General features: G+C 43.0%; 1 pseudogene across 1 annotated transcript; it reads right to left on the bottom strand.

The window, feature by feature from the left end:
- Window positions 1-324: 324 nt before the first annotated feature.
- Window positions 325-4,075, bottom strand: LOC149840360 (LRR receptor-like serine/threonine-protein kinase RPK2 pseudogene; annotated as a pseudogene). The gene has a single exon (XR_016431548.1). The product of XR_016431548.1 is annotated as an LRR receptor-like serine/threonine-protein kinase RPK2 pseudogene (transcript).
- Between the last annotated feature and the right edge of the window lie 7,265 nt (window positions 4,076-11,340).

Raw genomic sequence — 11,340 nt, 5'->3', positions numbered from 1 at the left:
CAACAACACGGCTTTGGAACAGTTGGTTGCACATAAATCAACTAATCAAACAGCAGAATGCATGTAATTGTGATGGTCGCATATGGCATGTACTGCAAACGAAGCCAAAATCGATCAACTCCACATCCTATAACCTTTGAAACATATAAATGAAGCTAGAAGTGGTACTTATTCAGTACCCAGCGCCCATGACTCGAAAGTTTTGAAGCAGTAGATGGAACCAAAATCCTCCATGAACCATCATTGGTGAATTTGTGCTTCCTCAGTAACTGCAGCTTAGACTAACCTGAATGAGAAAAGAGAAGCAAATATCATCATCACCAGGAGACGGAGAAAAATAGAATTTTCATATGATGCATAAAAGAAGTTTCATACATCAGCTCTAAGCACCAATCTTTCTACATGACGATATCAACGCCCTTTGCTGAAGAACATAGGCTGCAATTTGCAGTAGCAGAAGCTCAACATCAAATATCAATGAGAACAGCTACAACAGTTTCAATTTTTCCAGAACCTGCTTCATTGATGGTCTAACAGTAAGCAGCTCGACCGTGCACATATTTGCAACCTTGAGCATCCCTACCAATTTTTCCTGTGGCCCAGCTTCCCAAATCCCTGCAGAGAAGAACTCTGACAGACGCCCATCCTTGAGTAGCATGTTTCCCCATCCAACTATGTTAAAACAATTTCCATATTCTGAAAATGAAGGATCTAGTGACCTTTTTCCTGATAACATCTCCAAAAGTACCACCCCGAAGCTGTATACATCTGCCTTATCTGAGACCCTGCATGTGGTGGCATATTCAGGTGCTACATACCCAAATGTACCAGCAACATCAGTGGTAGCATGTGTTTCTGATACTTCAAGCAACCTCGCAAGTCCAAAATCGGATAAAAATGCATTGAGCTCATTATCCAGCAGGATGTTGCTTGGCTTGATGTCACGATGAACAATGCGAGGGACACAATCATAGTGAAGATAAACCAACGCATGTGCAACATCAAGAGCTATCTTGCGAATTAGAGGCCAGCGGAGGTTCATTCTTGATCTTTTGTGAATGAAGCTATCTAAGTTGCCTCCTGGCAGGTAATTGTAGATAAGGAAAGTCTCCCTCTCACCTGTATGGTACCCGATTAGAGTTACAAGATTCTCATGCCGAATTCTTCCAAGGGTTCGAATCTCTGCATCAAACTGTTTCAGCCCCTGGAACCTACCAAATGAAAGCCTCTTCACTGCAACCAGAAAACCAGGGGCTAGTTCAGCCTTGTAGGTCGCCCCAAATCCTCCTGTCCCAATCAAGTTAGCAACACTAAAATTCCCTGTTGCTCCAACAACATTGTCGTAATTGAGATCGACAGAGGTGCTGGTAAATGTGACAACCAGCTTTCTTCTTTGACTTGGAAGCTTGATATATCCCTTTCTGCCAAAGTACAGGACCAAGAGCAGCACTAGAAGAGTGAATACTACAGCAGAAGCTGAAGTAATCGCTGCTACACCACCTATGTTCAGTTTCATATGTGTATCGCTTTTGTCTGGAGGACTCGTTGGGGGTTCAGTTGGTGATGGTAAAGAATGATATGTGCATGGGTGCAAGTAGATATTACCATTGAAGTTATCACAATTGATCTGGTGTTGAAGAATTGGCACATATCCAGAGAGGTTATTGTAAGAAACATCAAGTTCAAGGAGTTTGGCCAACCCTGAGAAAGACGAAGGAATCTCTCCTGTAAGTCTATTGTGATCAAGCAGCAAAATTCGGAGATTCGAGGCATTTGCCAGGGTTGCAGGAACTGTGCCAGTGAGAGAGTTGTTGGAAAGATCAAGTGTCACAAGAGAACCAGATTGACCAAACCGTGCAGGAATCTCTCCCGTTAATTGGTTTTCACCTAGAAGAACTGATTGTAGGCTCTTCAAATTCACCAACTGATCAGGAATAGTTCCATTCAAATGGTTACCTCTCAAGTCCAGATTTGAAATTGAGAACAAATGACCAATATCAGTAGGGATTGGACCGCTTAGCTGATTATAGGCTGCGACAAAATCCACCATCTGAGGGCAGCTCAGGAAGAACCCGAGAGGTATCTCACCAGAGATTTGATTAAAACCTGCATTCACAGCAAAGCCTTGCAAATCTCGGCATGTTGAACCAATTGATCCAGGAAGTGATTCATCAAACTGATTGTTACTAAGTAACAATCCATAAGATGGTTTATCAACTAATAACCCATCAGCAATCGAAGAGAAATGCACTGGACCAGAAAGGTTATTCCAACTAAGGTCATGTAGAATGACGAAGCCATTGGTCGAAAACAAATAGAAAGGATTGGTCATATTCACAGACTGAGAAAGAAGAACAGAGTACAGGTACTCAAGATTTTGATCTAGTTTCTGAGAGTTCATCGAATCATTATACCAATTAACAGAAACAATGTATGGCATTCCAACACCACCATGACAGCCTGTTTCAGCAAATTCAGGCATCAAACTGGACAATGAATTTCTACTCACATTAAAGTAAACCATACACCTAACAGGTAAACCAGCTGGAATCTGTCCATGCAAGCTGTTCGAACTTAGATCAACCAATGAAAGATTCTTACACTTGCTCAATCCACTGGGTATGATTCCATCAATGTAATTAAGACCCAAATTGAGGAGTTGGAGTTCACACGAATCCCTCCAATAGTAAGGCAATCTTCCATTGAGATTGGCTCTAGGAGCCCAAAAAATTCGAAGATGTGGAAGAAGAAAAATCTCATAAGGAATCCCACCATCAAAGGCATTGAATTCGTCTCTGAAACTCGAAGAGAGATCATAGTAAGACAGACTATTGCTGAAAGAAGAGACATCTACTAAATTGGTGAGAACGAGAACAGAGAGATTTACACAGTTGGCTAGTTCCCTAGGAATCCTACCAGTGAAACTATTCCTAGAGAGGTCCAGAAGCCGGAGGTCCAGAAGCCGGCCAAACTCGGCAGGAATTGCTCCCTCGAAGATGTTCCCGGACAGTATAAGCGACCGGAGTTTCGAGCAATTCCCAATCTCCCGAGGGATTGAGTTCAAGAACGAATTGCCGGAGAGATGAAGGCGCTGGAGCGACCCACAATGGCCGAAGTGCTTCCTGGCGATGCCGCCAGAGAGCTGGTTGTAAGACAACTCAATCGACACAAGACTGGAGAATCCTATCAGATTCTCCGGCAAGCTTCCGTTCAGGAAGTTCCCTTCCAAATTCAGCCTTCTCAGGCTAGTACATTGCGCGATCCTCGCCGGAATTTCCCCGGAAAACGAGTTGTAAGCAAGATTAAGCACCCTGAGGTAAGGAAGATCACTTATCTGGCCGGGAATCACGCCGGAGAAGTTATTCCCCTGCAGCTCCAGGACCTCAAGCGCACGGAGGCGACCGATCTCCACCGGAACCCCGCCGGAGAACGCATTGTACGGGAGGGAGAGCACCCGGAGCCTCGTGAGGTTCCCGATTGAAGCCGATAAGGTTCCGGCAAGCGAGAACGAGTTCCCGCCGGAGTCTGGCGGTAAGAGAGACAGAAACCCGCCGGAAAACCGCGCGCCGGTGATGTTCAACACCGTGACTCGTCCGGACAGCCGGTAGCAAGCAACGCCGTACCAGCCACACGGCGACTCGTCGGTCGGATTCCAGCCGGAAAGGAGGTTCAGCGGGTCTCTGGTAACGGATTCCTTGAACCCAAGAAGGGAAGCACCGTCGGTCGATAGTGAATCGCAAAGCCCTAGCAACGACCCAACGAGGGGAAGGAGGAGGAGGACGGCGGGGAAATACGCCGGAAGGAGGCGGAGGTGGTGCATTCTCGCCGGAGGAGAGAGGTTGGCGTTTGGGTTCTGTGAGCGGAATTTTTTCCCTTTTCTCCTCTTTGTATCTTTACTTAATTGAATCCATCACCAGCAGAGATTCACTTGCGGATGCATCACGATCGACGTGGTTTTCCGTCGGCCAGAAAACCAATTCCCAGCGAATATTAGAATTCCGGGAAAGTAAAATTAAAACCTTCCCTCTCACATGACGCAGACTTCAAAAAAACTACAAAAATAGGGACGGTCAGCGAATCCAAACAACAGAATTGAGAGCTTCGAAGTATATAAAGTTATGAACACCCACATTAAAAAAGAAAATCAGAAAACCAATCCTTTTGAATCTTTCCGTTTTTAATTAGAGTTTCGATTTTCAATGTAATGGGGCTTTTGAGAAAGGGAGGGATGTTTTTCTCTTTTCTGGATATTTTTTTTTTCTGTTTTTTGTAAATTTAGGTGCATTGATTGACCATTGATGTATCCTCAATGGGTTTTTTTTTAATAATTTGGTTGGTATTCTTGAGGTACATTGATTGATGTATCCTTAATGGTGTTGTCCATTGTGTGTGAAAAGAACAGGTGCAATATGACTGCACAAATATTTGTGCACTAAGCACCTGATCACCCTCCATGTTAAGGACAGCCCTGTCAAGGCCTGATGGAGGACAATCAGGTGCTTAATGCACAAATTTTGTGCATGTGATTGCACCCGATCCGGGCTCCTATTGTGCCACAAGATTTGATCCTTCTTGCATGTGACCTTATTTTTATTTTTATTTTTTTGTGGAGTTGGAGAGAGAGATCATGTGTCCTTGGGTGTTAAAGTGTTAAAGGAGTCATGTTTGGCACAACTAGTACTAGTACTGGGCAAAATGACAGGCAGTGATTGGGACAGGACAGCTATGTAAGTGCTCATGTGATCCAAAGACAAGGGCACACATCGTCATCATGGTCGTCATCATCATCAACGTTATCGTCGTTAGTCATCACCACCTACATGTGCTTGTCAGTGTGGTTGGCACTCATTAATGCCTCTTGATCATGACAATGATCTATCATGATCATGATCAACGATCAAAGTATGTGGTGTTTACCATCTTGGAGTTGGGATTGGTTTGCTTTGATGATTGTTTGTCTCTTTCAGTTTGTTCAACTAGTACTTTGATAATTCTCTCTCTCTCTCTCTCTCTCTCTCTCTCTCTCTCTCTCTCTCTATATATATATATATATATATATATATATATATATATAGTTTTGGGGGGTGTACCTACCACTAACAACCGATGCTTAAAAACTCAAAATTTGGTTGATTTTGCATCTCTCTCTCTTTGGAGTTGGTGTTAAAAATGTCTTCGTGTTAAAAATGTGTAAATATCAGCCAAGTTTTTTTTTTTACATTAAAAAAAAGTGTAAAAATCACAAAGTTTGATTGGACACAGAGAAAGGAAGTGGCTAGAGAGAGAGAGAGAGAGTTTCTCTTCCTCTCTCTTGGAAGTTGGTGTTAAAAATGTGTAATTTAACAAAGTTTGGTTTGGTGTTAAAAGTGCGCAAATGTCACAATGTTTGATTGGATACAAAGAAAGGCAGTGGCTAGAGAGAGACACGCTCTCTCTCTCTCTTGGAAGTTGGCGTTGAAAATGTGTAAATATAACAAACTTTAATTTGGTGCTATATTAAATTAATATTAAAAGATTAAGCATTTTTTATATTTATTAAAAATAGCCGATAATGAGTGAGTGAAGCATATCGATTTTCTGCCGATACCATACATACTCAACAACATTGAATAAAACAATTGGAACACAAAGGTTGCTGGATTGAGGGATTCCTCATTGGAATTAGCTTATACTGACAATCTTGATAAACGCAACTTTATACTTTCAATGACACCTTGTTTTTCATGGTCCCTAGGTAAAGAGGGGGGTTTACGACAATGGGTGGATTGGATCACATGAGGGCTTCATAGTTGTGAATCAAGGATGGGTTTCCAACTACTCCCATTAGCTACAATGGTCAATAGGTAATTCAAATTATGGGGCTATGACCCACATGGGATCACACTTTAAAGCATTATCCTACAGTTAGGATCAATATAATAAAGTTGGTCTCTCAAGAAATGGGCTTTTAGAAAATATTTTCACTATTCAAATGGGCTTTCATTTTGACAGGTCTCTCTCTCTCTCTCTCTCTCTCTCTCTCTCTCTCTCTCGCTTGAATAGGTCCTCATTAGTTTGGAATTGAAAACTGCCTCAGTGCTTCTTGAATTGCTTATTGAATAAACAAACAAGAGTCGTGATCTTTGACATCGTCTTGAATTGAAAGTGTATTTGTGCGAGGAATGTCTGCAATTTCTTAGCTATTTCATGCGTGTCCTTTTGGTTGGAGGGCACCCCTTTTTTCCGTTTTTAGGATAGGCAAGCTGGGGACCCGGTGGGATTGAGGCCATCATAATCCACAAGAGAAAGTGGCTTCGCTTTTAGCCTCTTCTTTGGCATGTTAAAGAGGCCCCAATAGAAGTTTTTTCATACCATTTTTCTGGCTTCCAAACGTGCCCTAAGAAGTAGAACACCTCTCTTTCTCTTTTTCTCTCGTTCTATTTTTCTCTCGTGTATATATAAAATCCTTTTATATTAACCTTAGTAGCATTCAACTAATTGAAATGATCAAAACATGCTTAAAAGTAGGGGTGGCAATCGGGTTGGGTTGGCGGGTCGACACGATGGGTTGGCGGGTCAGCATACCTCAACACGAACCCGACTTGTTTATTAAACGGGTCGGCTGTGGCAAACACGAACCCAACCCATTTATTAAACGGGTAACCCGACACGACATGGTTAACCCGTTTAATAAATGGGTCTGGTTGGGTAAACGGGTTGGCGGGTAGGTTTTGGGTAAGCGGGTAAACTGGTTGGCGACTAGGTCAGGGTCGGGTAAACGGGTTGGCAGGCAGGTTAACGGGTCAGGTCGGGTTCAGGTAAATGAGTAAATGGGTCGACGAGCCACTACCGAACAGTGCTTCAGTCCCTACCGTCCATCTTCGTCGGGAAAGCAGACCAGCTCCACCAGATCGTCACCATTGTCTTCGAGGTCGCGAAGCAGTCGCTGAAGAGGAAGGGGCTCCACTTCCCACCCTGGCGGAAGCCTGAGTACATGTGCGCCAAATGGCTCTCCCCCTACGAGCGGACGAAGCCGAGCCAGGGCAAAGAGGAGAAGAAGGCCGCCACCACCATCGCTGTGAAACCCTTTGGCCTCTCTACCACCAGATTTTCCGACGAGTTCGAGTTGCGCTTTAGCGACAATCTCGGCCAGGGAAAGGACGCCACCAGTGGTGGTGGTCAGATGAGGGTGGTGGTGACGGAGTGGATGCCGCCGACGATCAAGCCAAAGAGTGCCCACAAGGAAGGCAAGATCATCGCCGGATTAGCCTCCGTTCTCCGAGAGAAACCCTAAATCCCTAATCAAGTATTCAAAAGAAAAAAGGACCCAAAGGTAAATGGGTAAAAGGGTTGGCGGGTCGGTTTCGGGTAAACGGGTTGACCTGCCCGCCTAACTCGTTTATTAAACGCGTCAGACGGGTTGGCGGGTTGGCATACCCCTAACATGAACCTGACCCATTTAATAAATGGGTTAGGCGGGTCGACCCGTTTACGACGCGAACTCATTTAAGCCGAACCTGAACCCCGCCTAAGAAGCGGGTTGGCGGGTCGTGTCAGAAATTGCCACCCCTACTTAAAAGTGATAACAATTTTAAAATTATAAAATTCTTTTAAAGATAAATTAAGTCATTTATTTAAAAAATCAAACATAATTTCTAAAAAACAATAAAAGAAAGGGATACCTAAAAGATATTGTAATTTTAATTTAAAAGTTAAAACATTATCTTTTCTTACTCTAATAATTAGATCTTTTTTAACAAAGCCAATGCTTTTGAGAGGGTTTTAGTGATCTCAATCAGTTGAACATGCTAACGCTAATATAAAGGGTTCAAAGTACAGTTATTAGTGTAGTTAGAGCAGGCCTCGGCTGTCATACAACCAGTTAGGGTTCAATTCTTGCGGATGCTACCCTCTCGCATAAGCCAACACCCAGCATATGTCCCAGAGGCGAGGGTCCTACCTTAGAGTTTTACACTATTGAAATGGCGACTATGTCTCTATGCTCAGGTGTGCTACCTTTGAGTTATAAACGAAAAAAAGTTGAACTACACACATATCTAATAATACTACTAAGGCAGAATGAGACCTGCTTGGTGAAGTTTCTTTGGCATTTAGTAAATCCCTGCTTTGTCCTCTATCAGCTTAGCAATTTTTAAGTTTTTGTAGGATACCACTACAAGAAAATTGTTAATTAGCGACGGAAATTAGCGACGGATTTTTCCCGTCGCTACTTAGCGACAGATTAGCTAGAGATAGAATCTGTCGCTAATTTGCGACGGATTAGCGAGGAAACGACTTTTATCGCTAATCTGTCGCTACTTAGCGACGGATTAGCGACTGCATGTTTTTGTCGCTACTTTTGATTACAAGAACACCATTTTAGCGACGGATTTAGAGAGGGAACTCTGTCGTCGCTACTCCGTCGCTAATTAGCGACGGAGTAGCGACAGAATATTTTCCGTCGCTTTTTTGGTATTTGGGTTTCGCGACGGCTTCGCGACGGAATTTTGCCGTCGCTAAGCCGTCGCTAAATGTCGCGTAAATCCCTAATCCCATCCATCTTTCTCTTTTCCCTGTTTCGCTGTATTGCTCCCTCCCGCCGCCCGTCGGCTCTCGCCACCGTCCGGCCACCGCCGCTCGCCAGCCGCCGCTCCCCGTCCACCGCTCGCCAGCCGGCGCTCGCCAGCTGCCGCTCCCCGTCAACCTCCCGCCACCGTCCGGCGAAGCGCAGGTAATATTCTTCTTCTTCTTCTTCTTCTTCTTCTTCTTCTTCTTCTTCTTCTTCTTCTTCTTCTTCTTCTTCTTCTTCTTCTTCTTCTTCTTCTTCTTCTAAACGCAGGGGGTACGCCCCTTCCCTGCCGGAAACGGAGGGGGTTTAACCCCCTGCCGTGCTTTCCGGCAGGGGGGGTCGACCCCCTGCGTTTCCGGCAAGGGGGGTCGACCCCCTGTCGGAAAGGCATGGGGGGTCGACCCCCTGCCGGAAACGCATGGGGGGTCGACCCCCTGCCAGAAACGCATGGGGGGTCGACCCCCCTGCCGTAAAGGCACGGCAGGGGGTCAACCCCCCATGCCGGAACTGCCTTTCCGGCAGGGGGTTTAACCCCCTTCCCTGTTTTGAAAAGAATTTTTGTCGGCTGGGCCGGCTGGGCCGGCTATGGCCCTGTCATAGGCTCGCCTAGCACCCAGCCGACTGGGTGCTGGGCCTGGCGCACCTGCCAGCATGCTGGCAGTCAGCCGAGTGCTACTCGGCTGGCTGCCAGCCAGCCAACAGCCACCAACGTGAATAAAAAGATTTTTTTTTTTGAAATAAAGGGATCATACCCAGCCGATCACTCGGCTGGGCCAACAACGAGGGTTCACGGCTTGACTTCGGCTGGTCTGTCAGCCGACACCCATACCACATCGATCGTGCCATGGATTTCTTTTTGAAAAAAAAAATGAAAAACAAGGAAAAATATCAATATAACATAGTGGATTCGTAGATCCACTGATTCGCCATGGATTTCCATCAAAACATGCATGGAAATCCTACCTCTACCCGATTTCTCAAACGTTTCACATAAGAAAATACCCGTACCTTGAGAGAAAAACGCGAAAAGGGGCTGTGGAAGGGAGCTTGGCTGAGCACAAGGCCTCCAACCTTCTTAGTCTATCTCTTTCTCTTCCACTCGGCTGGGTTTAACAAAAATTTGTTATGAGATACCTACGTTGCCTATGTGATCTGTTTTGAAAAGAATTTTTGTTATGGATACCTATGCTGCCCATGTGATCTCTTTTTTTAAAAAAAAAAAGTTATTATGTGATCCCTATGTTGTCCATGTGATTAGCTTGAAAAAAAAATTGTAATATGTGTATATAAGATGTCCATATGGTTTTAAGTGTAGTTTGCATATATGTTGTCCATATGGATTTTAAGTTGAAATTTTTTTTGTAATGTATATATACAAGTTGTCCATGTTGTTCAATTTGTTAGTTTGTTAATGTCTACTGGTAGTTAGTTTTACTTCAATTTGTTTTCTTGAAATCTGGTTAGTTAGAGTATTTCAATCTATTGGTCTTTTATAATTATATTTTTCTTAGATAGATTGGTATTTAATGTTCTCACAATCAGTTAGTTAGATTAGGGCTATTTGAATTCTTTATGATAGTGGTGGTTAAACGGAGTTCACATCTTTTCTAGTAAACTAATTGATTGATTTACTATTCCTTTGCTAAGTAGTTCAGATTAGAAATTGTCTATGACTTTATGTTAGTCGACTGGTTCAACATGTTATAGCTGGTTTGTTAAATTAGCATCTTCTAGTTAGATTTGGCTTAACATATATACTATTTTTCTTTTCTCTTCTTTCAATTAGTTAGAGTTGTTTTAATTTGTTTTAATTTTTTTAGTTAGTGTTTCATCTTGTTTCATGATTAGTTAGTTTGTTACTTAATTTGTTTTATTTTTGTGCAGATTTTTCAACGGAACCAACTCGTGCTCGGCCACCTGTGGTAAGTAAATGACAAAAACAATGCAAATCGGGTAAATACCCGTGGTGAGTAAGTGATGCAAACGTATCACATGTTATTTAATTTATTGAATGCAGCACTTTATTGTTCACACACTCACTTAGTTGTTGATATCTAGGACTGCTTTGTTGGAGTTCGGAGATCATGCTGAGCATGATTTTAATGTAGAAATATGGAAGTGTTCTTATTTTTGGAGTACGGAGTCCATGCTAAGCATGGTAGTAGTTAGTGAGATATTGAAGTGTGTTTGCTGCAGGTACATGTTTGCCATTTATTTGATATGAATGATTATGATGTATTGCAATGTTTGATGTAATTGTATCCATGCTTGCATGTAGTTACTTTCAATTTGATTTTGACTTCCATGTGAAATTTTATAATAAAAGCATGCTTCAAATGATTGTATCATGTCATTAATAGTTTGCACATGAAAATATTAAGTTATCAATGCATGCATCAAAATTCTTGTTATTGTTTGACATAGTATATTGCATGATAAATTTGATATTTTCTTCATCGTCGCATTCTGATTGTTTTTTTCTTAATTCGTTAGGATACTATTCGTAACATCATACGACAGAATGACTGCAAACCGTGAATGGATGTACCGTAGGATAGTGGACAATGAGTTATCGCATGAATATATGGATGGTGTCGATAGTTTTATTGAATTTGCAACGGCGAGTGTCAGTACGGTAGATCCCACAGGTCGGATTAGGTGTCCCTGCAAGATTTGTAAGAATAATCGATTTGTAGAACCTCATGGCGTTAGACATCACCTATACAGGAAGGGTTTTGTGAGTGATTATCAGAACTGGGCGTTTCATGGAGAAGAATTTAGAAACGATTTTG

Source organism: Nuphar pumila, chromosome 4, assembly GCF_984573655.1.
Source record: "Nuphar pumila chromosome 4, dmNupPumi1.hap1.1, whole genome shotgun sequence".
NCBI classification, from domain to species: domain Eukaryota; kingdom Viridiplantae; phylum Streptophyta; class Magnoliopsida; order Nymphaeales; family Nymphaeaceae; genus Nuphar; species Nuphar pumila.
The sequence above is the reverse complement of the archived record's forward strand: the minus strand, read 5'-3'. Positions and strand labels throughout refer to the sequence as shown.